General features: G+C 47.6%; 1 protein-coding gene across 3 annotated transcripts in view; it reads left to right on the top strand.

Annotated features, from left to right (window-relative positions):
• ppp2r3b (protein phosphatase 2, regulatory subunit B'', beta) overlaps positions 1-13,301 on the top strand; it is a 216,949-nt gene that overhangs the window by 80,823 nt on the left and 122,825 nt on the right. The window lies entirely within an intron of this gene.

Below are 13,301 nucleotides of genomic sequence, written 5' to 3'. Positions count from 1 at the left end.
AGATCCCCTAGTCTCCACACACCGGCACATGTTCGGGTACACTGAGGGAGAATTCAGAATGTCCAATTCGCCTAACAAGCACATCTTTCGGGACTTGTGGGAGGAAACGGAGCACCCGGAGGAAACCCACGCAGACACTGGGCGAATGTGCAAACTCCACACAGACAGTGACCCAAGCCGGGAATCGAACCCGGGTCCTTGGCGCTGTGAAGCAACAGTGCTAACCACTGTGCTATCATGCCGGGTTCTCCTTTCATTAAAGAAGTATGCACTGTGATGTCAAACTTTTATAATCGGCCTCGAGGGAGATTTTCTTTTTAGCAAGATATATTTTTGGGTGGAAAAAGTGGGCGAAAAGATCTCTGAACCCATAGGGAAATTGTAGGGATTTGGAAAGCTGAGCATTGTGGTCAGTTAATACATCCAACGCCTGCACGAGCAGTACTTATTGTTTTTAATTTCCCCCACCCCCTCCTTGTATTTCTTGCCTCTCGTACTCAGTAAATGGCTAATATTGGTTTTGTCACATGGAATTAAGACCGTATCGTACTCCCTGGTCCATTGTAACCATAATCTGCATTACTGTTCATGATTATTTTCTAATGACTATCTCCACTTTATTTGACAAGTTAAGAGTTCTGTTCGTATGTCGCTGCATTTAAATCTTTGGGCCTGTTTGGCCATAACTGGGAGCTCCAGTGACCCATTGCTTCCATTCTCGACATATTCTTTTAATCTTCATTCAGTTTGTTGCACTTTTTTTTATGAAGTAGAGAAGCCATAAACCCATTGGCCTGGATTTATAGTGGAAATAACAGAGAGCGTATTGGTGTGTCCTGTTGAGCAGGCTTGTTCTTAAATTTAGAAATCAGGAAGTTGCTGTCCAAGTTGCCCTGCTCCTCTGCACGCTTCGCTGTACTTGTAGCTCACTGATTTGGCATTAAAGCACACACAGGCAGGAACTTGTGGTACTTACCTACTGAATATGCCAAAGTTAGTGTTTGCAGGTGAATTTCCAAGTGTGATAAGTCTTAATTGTTACCAAGCAACCTCCCTGGCACTAAAAATTTACTTTCACAATTGTGAGATTTTAATCATTTATTGGAGATATACTTTCTATTTCTATCTTTAATTCCTCTTTGTTCTCCCTATTATTTTTGAGTTTGCTTAGAATATTTAATTCAAACGGACACTTGCTGATTTGGATTTATTTCTCAAAGGGGTCTTTGGTTTGATTTGTTGAAGCAATACACTATTGCTTGACCTCCTCTCACAGCTCCTGGATCTACATTTTGAGGACCCTTGCTGAAATGATTTTTGAAAAAAAATTCATGAGATATGGGCATCACTGGTAAGGTTGCCCAGCATTTTCTGTCCATCCCTAACTGCCCTTGATCTGAGTGACATGCCAGGCCATTTCTGAAGGCAGTTAAGAGTTGATCACATTGCTCTGGGTCTGGAGTCACAAGCAGGCGAGGCCGGGTAAAGACAGCAGATGTCCTTCCTAAAGGACATTTGGTGAACCAGAAGGGTTTTCCAACAGTCAACGATAGTTTCATGTCACTATTACTGAGATTAGCTTTTAATTCCAGATTTATTAATTAATTAGGTTTATTAATTAATTGAATTTAAATCTCATTTAATTCTACTAAAAGGACTATGGGCAGCTGAACTCCACTGACTGTAACATCTTGCCCATAATTATTGGCATATTTACAGTTCTGGGAAAGCTGCAGTGTGATTTGCGAAGAAGTAGTCGTTTTACCTGATTACCACCTCTCTCGACACTTCCACTGCCTCCATGTTGTCAATCTGCTCATCTAGCATCTTGTATTGGTTGAAATGAAATTTCCTCGGCCAAAGCCATTTCATTTCGTCTCTGTCACAAACTGCGTTCCATTCCATTGATTTCCAACCCCTTCCCTGGACCCTGTCCCAGGCTGAACCAGTTTGCAACCTCCGTGATCTACTGTACTACAGTAAAGGTACAGTATTACTAATGTGCAATTTGAGAAATTGCTAATATTCAGTATAGGAGGAAGTTTGAGTTGAGGAAGGAAATCATGAAGCTAGAAACGGAGAGATCTACATTTTGTTTCTTTATGAATTTATTTGGCCTTGCTTTTCTTCCTTCTGTTCAGTCACATTCTTAACTGAGCTGGATTTATTTTTATCGGAATTGGAGCCCACCCTTGTAAACAAAGTTTTGAAGTTGCTTACATCTTTACCTGACCACAGTATGATTTTTTTTAAAAACTGCTCATGTAACCACCAGAACCATCATAACAGTATCGTATAAAAGTGGCAGAAAATCATGTAGAAGATCTTAAGAAATTGTTTACTACCAGTCTGACCACAAAGCTAGTAAATCAGGGGCGTACAATTTCTGCTGCTGAGGTAGTTCAACAAATTACTTCACATCTTAAGGTTCTGAATTTTTAGATGTGAATGGCTGTGAATTATTATTTTTGGTGACTTGGAGCTTTTGAAAGTGATGCTAGAGGGTGTAGGCCAAAAAGGTATTAACGGAATTTGTACCATGAAGATGCAATTGTACACTTAATTATATTCTTTGGTACATCCTTGTTTGTGATAATTTTGTTAAATATTAATATGAATGGAAAATACAATGACCAAAGTACAATCATTATTTGTTTGGAATAACTATGTGATGACCTTTGATCCAGAAGCAGTACAGTAAGGAAAATTTGTAATTTCTTCAAGGTCTCTGGCATCTCAGACGTTTGAAAGGGTCTTGCATAAGTGATAGAGAACTTGATTGAAATAAGTGATACTGCTCCCGTGTAACCTGAACACAGTACCAACAGGAAGGAAATTAAAACAGAAACTGTGTGGCCAAATATAAAGGAGAACTACAAGCAGAAGAGAGCTGTATATATCCTTTGATCCCCTTCGCCCAAGTGCTATATCTGCATCTAGAAACATACAATATTTTGGCCTCAGCAGCTTGGAGAAATACATTTTCAGATTAATCCAATGTTATATCTCTAAGAATCACTTTTTTATCAAGGCTTCAGTGTGAACGGAATTCAGGTGGCTTCATTTCAGTTCCTGGTGAGTGCGTGCATGCTCCAGAATTTGACAGTTTTATTCGGAGGCTTCTACGCACTTTCTAAGTTGCACAGTTGAAGAAATTGATGATGGATCTTCTGGAAATATTGATGGCTTTGGAGTTAGAACATAGAACTGTACAGCACAGTACAGGCCCTTCGGCCCATGATATTGTGCCGAACTAGTCTGAAACCAAGATCAAATCAACCTACTCCCAATCATTTTAGTGCACTCCATATGCCTATCCAATAACCGCTTGAAAGTTCCTAAAGTGTCCGACCCCACTACCAGAGCTGGGAGTGTGTTCCACACCCCAACCATTCTTGAGTAAAGAACCTACCTCTGACATCCTTCCTATACCTTCCACCATGAACCTTATAGTTATGCCCCCTTTTAACAGCTACATCCACCCGAGGAAAAAGTCGCTGAACGTCCACTCTATCTATCCCTCTCATCATCTTATACACCTCAATTAAGTCACCTCTCATCCTCCTTCGCTCCAATGAGAAAAGCCCTAGCTCCTTCAACCTTTCCTCATAAGACCTACCCTCCAATCCAGGCAGCATCCTGATAAATCTCCTCTGCACCCTTTCCAATGCTTCCACATCCTTCCTATAATGAGGTGACCAGAACTGCACACAATACTCCAAATGTGGTCTAACCAAGGTCTTGTACAGTTGCAGCATAACCTCACGGCTCTTAAACTCAATCCCCTTGTTAATAAATGCTAACACACTATAGGCTTTCTTCACGGCTCTATCCACTTGGGTGGCAACTTTCAGAGATCTATGGACATGAACTCCGAGATCTCTCCGTTCCTCCACATTCTTCAGAACCCTGCCGTTAACCCTGTAACCCGCATTCAAATTTGTCCTACCAAAATGAATCACCTCACACTTATCAGGGTTAAACTCCATCTGCCACTTTTCAGCCCAGCTCTGCATCCTATCAATGTTTCTTTGCAGCCGACAACAACCCACCACATTATCCACTACTCCACCAATCTTGGTGTCATCAGCAAATTTACTAATCCAACCCTCAACTCCATCATCCAAGTCATTGATAAAAATCACAAATAACAGAGGACCCAGCACTGATCCCTGAAGAACACCGCTGGTGACGGCTCCAGGATGAAAATTTACCATCTACCACCACCCTCTGTCTTCTATATGATAGCCAGTTACTGATCCAATCGGCCAAATTTCCCTCTGTGCCATGCCTCCTTACTTTCTGCATAAGCCGACCGTGGGGCACCTTATCAAACGCCTTACTAAAATCCATGTATACGACATCAACTGCTCTACCTTCATCTATGTACTTAGTTACCTCCTCAAAGAATACAATCAAACTTGTGAGGCAAGACTTACCCCTCACAAATCCGTGCTGACTATCCTGGATTAAGCTGTATCTTTCCAAATGATCATAAATCCTATCCCTCAGGATACCTTTCCAATAATTTACCTATGAAGTGAGACTAACCGGCCTATACGGTTATACCTATTCCTTTTCTTGAACAAGGGAACAACATTCTCCTCTCCAGTTTGCTGGCACTATTCCTGTAGACAGTGAGGACATAAAGATCAAAGCCAAAGGCTCTGCAATCTCATCTCTCGCCTCCCAAAGATTCATAGGATATATCCCATCAGGCCATGGGGACTTATCTATCCTCAGGCTTCTCAAAATTTCTAACACATCTTCCTTCTGAATATCTACCGCCTACCAGCCTGTATCGCACTATCCTCCTCAGCAACATGGCCCCTCTCCTTTGTGAACACTGAAGAAAAGCATTCATTTAGGACCTCTCCTATATCTTCAGACTCCATGCACACGTTCCCACTACTGTCCTTGACCGGCCCTAACTTCACCTTGGTCATTCTTTTATTTCTCAAATAAGTGTAAAAAGCCTTGGGGTTTTCCTTGATCCGACCCACCAAGGACTTCTCATGCCCCCTCCGAGCTCTCCTAAGCCCTTTCTTGAGCTCTTTCCTAGCTATCTTGTATCCCTCAAGTGCCCTAACTGAACCTTGTTTTCTCATCCTTACATAAGCCCCCTTCTTCCTCTTGACAAGACATTCAACCTCTTTTGTAAACCATGGTTCCCTCACTCAACCATTTCCTCCCTGCCTGACAGGGACATACATATCAAGGACACGCAGTATTTGCTCCTTGAACAAGCTCCACATCTCAATTGTGCCTATCCCTAACAGTTCCTGTTTCCATCTTATGCTCCCAATTCTTGCCTAATCACATCGTAATTACCCTTCCCCCAGTTATAAACCTTGCCCTGCCGTATGTTCCTATCCCTCTCCATTGCTGTAGTGAAAGTCACCGAATGAATGAAATGAAAAATTAAAATGAAATTCGCTCATTGTCACAAGTAGGCTTCAAATGAAGTTACTGTGAAGAGTCCCTAGTCGCCACATTCCGGCGCCTGTTCGGGGAGGCTGGTACGGGAATTGAGCCGTGCTGCTGGCCTGCCTTGGTCTGCTTTCAAAGCCAGCGATTTAGCCCAGTGTGCTAAACCAGCCCCTAGTGGTCACTATCTCCAAAGTGCTCTCCCACAATCTTCCTTGATGTTAAAGCAGTGAATTTTGAGATTTTGGCCCAGCAATGATGAAGTAATTGTGATGTACATGTAATCAGTGCGGCAGGTGATTTTAAGGTGACGGTATTCCCTTGATATCGTTGAACTAGTCTTGATGGCAGAAATTGCAGAACCTTGGGGGTGCAAGTTTAGTGAATTACATGGAAACATACATTGAAAATAGAAGCAGGAGGAGGCATTCGGCCCTTCGAGCCTGCTCCGCCATTCATGCTGATCATCAAGTTCCCTTCCCGCCCCTAAATCCCTTTTACTCTTCTGAACTTCATTGAATATAATCCTAACCGACTTAGTCTCTCCTCATATGACAGTTCTGCCATCCCAGGAATCAGCCTGGTAAACGTTTGCTGCACACTCTCTCCATAGCAAGAACATTCTTCCTCATATAAGGACACAAACCTGCACACAATACTCCACGTGTGGCCTCACCAATGCCCTATAAAATTGCAGTAAATCTCTATTCCTATACACAAATCCTATACACAAATCCTATCGCTATGAAGGCCAACATACCATTTGCTTGCTTTACTGCCTGCTGTACCTGCGCGCTTACTTTCAGCAACTGATGCACGAGGACACCAAGGTCACGCTGAGTAACCCCCTCTCAATTTACACCCATTCAAATAATAATCTGCCTTTTTTGCTACCAGCAGGTAACATCACATTTATCTACATTATACTGCACCTGCCCACTCACTCAGCCTGTCCAAATCCCGGTGAAGCATCTTCTGCTCCTCCTCACAGTTCACCCTCCCACCCAATGTTTTATCATCTGGAGATAATACATTTAGGGCGAAATTCTCCGCTCCCGCGCTGGTTTGGAGAACCGACTGGCGCGCCATTTTTCCCCGCGACGCCGGTCCGACGCCATCCCGCGATGCAAGAGGCAGGAACGGCCCCGTCAAGTTCTGCGCGGCGCAGACCGGAGAATCGCCCGGGACACCCAAAATGGCGATTCTCCGCTACACCCGCTATTCTCCGGCCCGGATGGGCCAAACGGCCTGCCCAAAACGACGGCTTCCCGCCGGCGCCATCCACACCTGGTCGCTGCCGGCGGGAACAGCGCGGGAATGCTGGGGGGGGGGGGGCGGCCTGTGAGGGGACGAGGGGGGTTCTTTCACTGGGGTTGCACTCAAAAGGAGTCTGGCCCGCGATCGGTGCCCACCGATCGGCGGGCCGGCCTCTCTGAAGGAGGACCTCCTTTCCTCCGCCCCCCGCAAGATCCATCCGACACCTTCCTGTGGGGTGGCCTCGGGGAGGACGGCAACCACGCATGCGCGGGTTGGTGCCGGCACGCGGGTGACGCCAGTTCGGCGTTGGATGAGGCGGCGCCGCCAATGCACGGCGCACTGCGACGCTGCTTTAACGACAACCCCCCCCCCCCCCCCCCCGAGTTTCTCGCGGCCCCGATCCTAGCCCATGCTCGACGGCATTCACGACGGCGTGGGCACTTAGTCGCGGGAGCGGAGAATCGCGCCCATTGTTCCCTCATCCTAATCATTTAATATATAATGTGAACTGTTGGTGTCCTAGCACAGATCCTTGCGGAACCCCACTAGTCACTGCGTGCCAATCCTTCTTGCTTCCTGTTTGCTAACCAGTTTTCTATCCATCTAAAGACAACTTTGTAATATGTTGTGTAAGATCTTGTCGAAGTCTAAATAAACTACATTCACCGATTCTCCCTAGTTACATCTTCAAAGAATTCGAGTAGATTTGTATATTCCTTTTGTAAATCCATGCTGACTTTGATTACACCACTGCATCCCACATGCTATGCTATGAAATCCTTGATAATGGACTCTTAACAACTTTCCTACTGCCGACATTACGCTCACTGGTTTACAGTTCCCTGTTGTCTCTCTACCTCACTTCTTGAATAGCGGGGTTCTATTAGCTACTCTCCAGTTGAACTGTCACAATACTCTAGTGGTATGGGCGGGAAAGATATTTGAATTTAGTGCCTGTAATGCTGATCAAGCGCTCAACACTGTTCTGCATGATGTGCAGTAATTAGTGTTGTTGCAGTTGTACTTGTCCAGGCAATTACTGAGTATTCTTTCACTCCTCTGACCCCAGCCTTGAGGGTTTAGAAGGCAGGTCATTTTTTGCATCATCTTCCCTACACTTGTAGCCAAGTTTTGTTCTTTTGTTCAGCTTGATCCATCTTCGTTTTTTTTAAGCATACTTCAGTCCTCAAAAATTAAATGATTGTGAATGAATTCCTTCCTTCCACTGTAACTTCCTGCCATGATTCTGCAGTTTGACAACTCTGAATCTTAGATTACCGCCTTTTTAATTGATCGGAAAGATCAGTAATTTTTTTTTTATTAAATATTTTATTAAAAATTTTTGGTCAACCAACACAGTACATTGTGCATCCTTTACACAATATTATAACAACACAAATAACAATGACCTATTTTATAAACAAAAAATGAATAAATAATAAATAACAAAAATGAAAACTAGCCCTAATTGGCAACTGCCTTGTCACAAGTAACACTCTCCAAAAATATAATTTAACAGTCCAATATATAATTATCTGTAGCAACGACCTATACATACTATACAGTATATATTAACAACCCTGAGAGTCCTTCTGGTTCCTCCTCCCCCCTCCCCCTCCCCCCCCCCCCCTCCCCAATCCTGGGCTGCTGCTGCTGCCTTCTTTTTCCCATTCCGTCTATCTTTCTGCGAGGTATTCGACGAACGGTTGCCACCGCCTGGTGAACCCTTGAGCCGACCCCCTTAGGACGAACTTAATCCGCTCTAGCTTTATAAACCCCGCCATGTCATTTATCCAGGTCTCCACCCCCACGGGCTTGGCTTCTTTCCACATTAGCAATATCCTGCGCCGGGCTACTAGGGGCGCAAAGGCCAAAACATCGGCCTCTCTCGCCTCCTGCACTCCCGGCTCTTGTGCAACCCCAAATATAGACAACCCCCAGCTTGGTTCGACCCGGACTCCTACTACTTTTGAAAGCACCTTTGTCACCCCCATCCAAAACCCCTGTAGTGCCGGGCATGACCAAAACATATGGGTATGATTCGCTGGGCTTCTCGAGCACCTCGCACACCTATCCTCCACCCCAAAAAATTTACTGAGCCGTGCTCCAGTCATATGTGCCCTGTGTAATACCTTAAACTGAATCAGGCTTAGCCTGGCACACGAGGACGACGAGTTTACCCTGCTTAGGGCATCTGCCCACAGCCCCTCCTCGATCTCCTCCCCCAGCTCTTCTTCCCATTTCCCTTTTAGTTCATCTACCATAGTCTCCCCTTCGTCCCTCATTTCCCTATATATATCTGACACCTTACCATCCCCCACCCATGTCTTTGAGATCACTCTGTCCTGCACCTCTTGTGTCGGGAGCTGCGGGAATTCCCTCACCTGTTGCCTCACAAAAGCCCTCAGTTGCATATACCTGAATGCATTCCCTTGGGGCAACCCATATTTCTCGGTCAGCGTTCCCAGACTCGCGAACTTCCCATCCACAAACAGATCTTTCAGTTGCGTTATTCCTGCTCTTTGCCACATTCCATATCCCATATCCCCCATCCATTCCCCCCGGGGCAAACCTATGGTTGTTTCTTATCGGGGACCCCCCCAAGGCTCCAGTCTTTCCCCTATGCCGTCTCCACTGTCCCCAAATCTTCAGTGTAGCCACCACCACCGGGCTTGTGGTGTAGTTCCTCGGTGAGAACGGCAATGGGGCTGTCACCATAGCCTGTAGGCTAGTCCCCCTACAGGACGCCCTCTCTAATCTCTTCCACGCCGCTCTCTCCTCCTCTCCCATCCACTTACTCACCATTGAAATATTAGCGGCCCAATAATACTCACTTAGGCTCGGTAGTGCCAGCCCCCCCCCCCCCCCCCTATCCCTGCTACGCTGTAAGAATCCCTTCCTCACTCTCGGGGTCTTCCCGGCCCACACAAAACCCATGATGCTCTTTTCAATCCTTTTTAAAAAAGCCTTCGTGATCACCACCAGGAGGCACTGAAACACAAAGAGGAATCTCGGGAGGACCACCATCTTAACCGCCTGCACCCTCCCTGCCATTGACAGGGATACCATATCCCATCTCTTGAAATCCTCCTCCATCTGTTCCACCAACCGCGTTAAATTTATCCGATGCAATGTGCCCCAATTCTTAGCTATCTGGATCCCCAGGTAACGAAAGTTCCCTGTTACCTTCCTCAACGGTAGGTCCTCTATTTCTCTACTCTGTTCCCCTGGATGCACCACAAACAACTCACTTTTCCCCATGTTCAATTTATACCCTGAAAAATCCCCAAACTCCCCAAGTATCCGCATTATTTCTGGCATCCCCTCCGCCGGGTCCGCCACGTATAGTAGCAAATCATCCGCATACAAAGATACCCGGTGCTCTTCTCCTCCCCTAAGTACTCCCCTCCACTTCTTGGAACCCCTCAACGCTATCGCCAGGGGCTCAATCGCCAGTGCAAACAATAATGGGGACAGAGGGCATCCCTGCCTTGTCCCTCTATGGAGCTGAAAATATGCAGATCCCCGTCCATTCGTGACCACGCTCGCCACTGGGGCCCTATACAACAGCTGCACCCATCTAACATACCCCTCTCCAAAACCAAATCTCCTCAACACCTCCCACAAATAATCCCACTCCACTCTATCAAATGCTTTCTCGGCATCCATCGCCACTACTATCTCCGTTTCTCCCTCTGGTGGGGCCATCATCATTACCCCTAACAACCTCCGTATATTCGTGTTCAGCTGTCTCCCCTTCACAAACCCAGTTTGGTCCTCGTGGACCACCCCCGGGACACATTCCTCTATTCTCATTGCCATTACCTTGGCCAGGACCTTGGCATCTACATTTAGGAGGGAAATAGGTCTACAGGACCCGCATTGTAGCGTGTCCTTTTCCTTCTTTAAGAGAAGCGATATCGTTGCTTCAGACATAGTCGGGGGCAGTTGTCCCCTTTCCTTTGCCTCATTAAAGGTCCTCGTCAGTACCGGGGCGAGCAAGTCCACATATTTTCTATAGAATTCGACTGGGAATCCATCCGGTCCTGGGGCCTTTCCCGCCTGCATGCTCCTAATTCCTTTCACCACTTCTTCTACCTCGATCTGTGCTCCCAGTCCCACCCTTTCCTGCTCTTCCACCTTGGGAAATTCCAGCCGATCCAAGAAGCCCATCATTCTCTCCCTCCCATCCGGGGGTTGAGCTTCATATAATTTTTTATAAAATGTCTTGAACACTCCATTCACTCTCTCCGCTCCCCGCTCTATCTCTCCTTCCTCATCCCTCACTCCCCCTATTTCCCTCGCTGCTCCCCTTTTCCTCAATTGGTGTGCCAGCAACCTGCTCGCCTTCTCCCCATATTCGTACTGTACACCCTGTGCCTTCCTCCATTGTGCCTCTGCAGTGCCTGTAGTCAGCAAGTCAAATTCTACATGTAGCCTTTGCCTTTCCCTGTACAGTCCCCCCTCCGGTGCTTCCGCATATTGTCTGTCCACACTCAAAAGTTCTTGCAGCAACCGCTCCCGTTCCTTACTCTCCTGCTTCCCTTTATGTGCCCTTATTGATATCAGCTCCCCTCTAACCACCGCCTTCAACGCCTCCCAGACCACTCCCACCTGGACCTCCCCATTATCATTGAGTTCCAAGTACTTTTCAATGCACCCCCTCACCCTTAGACACACCCCCTCATCTGCCATTAGTCCCATGTCCATTCTCCAGGGTGGGCGCCCTCCTGTTTCCTCCCCTATCTCCAAGTCCACCCAGTGTGGAGCGTGATCCGAAATGGCTATAGCCGTATACTCCGGTCCCCTCACCTACGGGATCAATGCCCTACCCAGCACAAAAAAGTCCATTCGCGAGTAGACTTTATGGACATAGGAGAAAAACGAGAACTCCTTACTCCTAGGTCTGCTAAATCTCCACTGGTCTACACCTCCCATCTGCTCCATAAAATCTTTAAGTACCTTGGCTGCTGCCGGCCTCCTTCCAGTCCTGGACTTCGACCTATCCAGCCCTGGTTCCAACACCGTATTAAAATCTCCCCCCATTATCAGCTTTCCCATCTCTAGGTCCGGAATGCGTCCTAGCATCCGCCTCATAAAATTGGCATCATCCCAGTTCGGGGCATATACGTTTACCAAAACCACCGTCTCCCCCTGTAGTTTGCCACTCACCATCACGTATCTGCCCCCGTTATCCGCCACTCTAGTCTTTGCCTCGAACATTACCCGCTTCCCCACTAATATAGCCACCCCCCTGTTTTTCGCATCTAGCCCCGAATGGAACACCTGCCCCACCCATCCTTTGCCTCGCCTAACCTGGTCTATCAGTTTCAGGTGCGTTTCCTGTAACATAACCACATCTGCCTTAAGTTTCTTAAGGTGTGCGAGTACCCGTGCCCTCTTTATCGGCCCGTTCAGCCCTCTCACGTTCCACGTGATCAGCCGAGTTGGGGGGCTTCCTACCCCCCCCCCCCCCCCCCCCCCCCTTGTCGATTAGCCATCACCTTTTTCCAGCTCCTCACCCGGTTCCCACGCAGCTGTATCTCCCCCAGGCGGTGCCCCCCCGCCCATCCTCTCCCATACCAGCTCCACCCTCTCCCCAGCAGCAGCAACCCAGTAATTCCCCCCTCCCACCCCCCCCCCGCTAGATCCCCCGCTAGCGTAATTACTCCCCCCATGTTGCTCCCAGAAGTCAGCAAACTCTGGCTGACCTCGGCTTCCCCCCGTGACCTCAGCTCGCACCGTGCGACGCCCCCTCCTTCCTGCTTCTCTATTCCCGCCATGATTATCATAGCGCAGGAACCAAGCCCGCGCTTCTCCCTTGGCCCCGCCCCCAATGGCCAACGCCCCATCTCCTCCACCTCCCCTCCTCCCCCCATCACCACCTGTGGGAGAGAGAAAAGTTACCACATCGCAGGATTAGTACATAAAACCCCTCTTTGCCCCCCACATTCGCCCCACCACTTTGTTCGAACGTTCTTTTTAATAACCCGCTCATTCCAGTTTTTCTTCCACAATAAAAGTCCACGCTTCATCCGCCGTCTCAAAGTAGTGGTGCCTCCCTCGATATGTGACCCACAGTCTTGCCGGTTGCAGCATTCCAAATGTTATCTTCTTTTTATGAAGCACCGCCTTGGCCCGATTAAAGCTCGCCCTCCTTCTCGCCACCTCCGCACTCCAGTCTTGATAAACGCGGATCACCGCGTTCTCCCATTTACTGCTCCGAGTTTTCTTCGCCCATCTAAGGACCATTTCTCTATCCTTAAAACGGAGGAATCTCACCACTATGGCTCTGGGAATTTCTCCTGCTCTCGGTCCTCGCGCCATCACTCGGTATGCTCCCTCCACCTCCAACGGACCCGCCGGGGCCTCCGCTCCCATTAACGAGTGCAGCATCGTGCTCACATATGCCCCGACGTCCGCTCCCTCCACACCTTCAGGAAGACCAAGAATCCTCAGGTTGTTCCTCCTTGCGTTGTTTTCCAGTGCCTCCAACCTTTCCACACATCGTTTCTGATGTGCCTCCTGCGTCTCCGTCTTCACCACCAGGCCCTGTATATCGTCCTCATTCTCGGCTGCCTTTGCCTTCACGACCCGAAGCTCCCGCTCCTGGGTCT

This window comes from Scyliorhinus torazame, chromosome 15 (genome assembly GCF_047496885.1).
Source record: "Scyliorhinus torazame isolate Kashiwa2021f chromosome 15, sScyTor2.1, whole genome shotgun sequence".
Lineage (NCBI taxonomy): Eukaryota > Metazoa > Chordata > Chondrichthyes > Carcharhiniformes > Scyliorhinidae > Scyliorhinus > Scyliorhinus torazame.
Note: the sequence above shows the minus strand (reverse complement) of the source record. Positions and strands in the feature narration are given on the sequence as shown.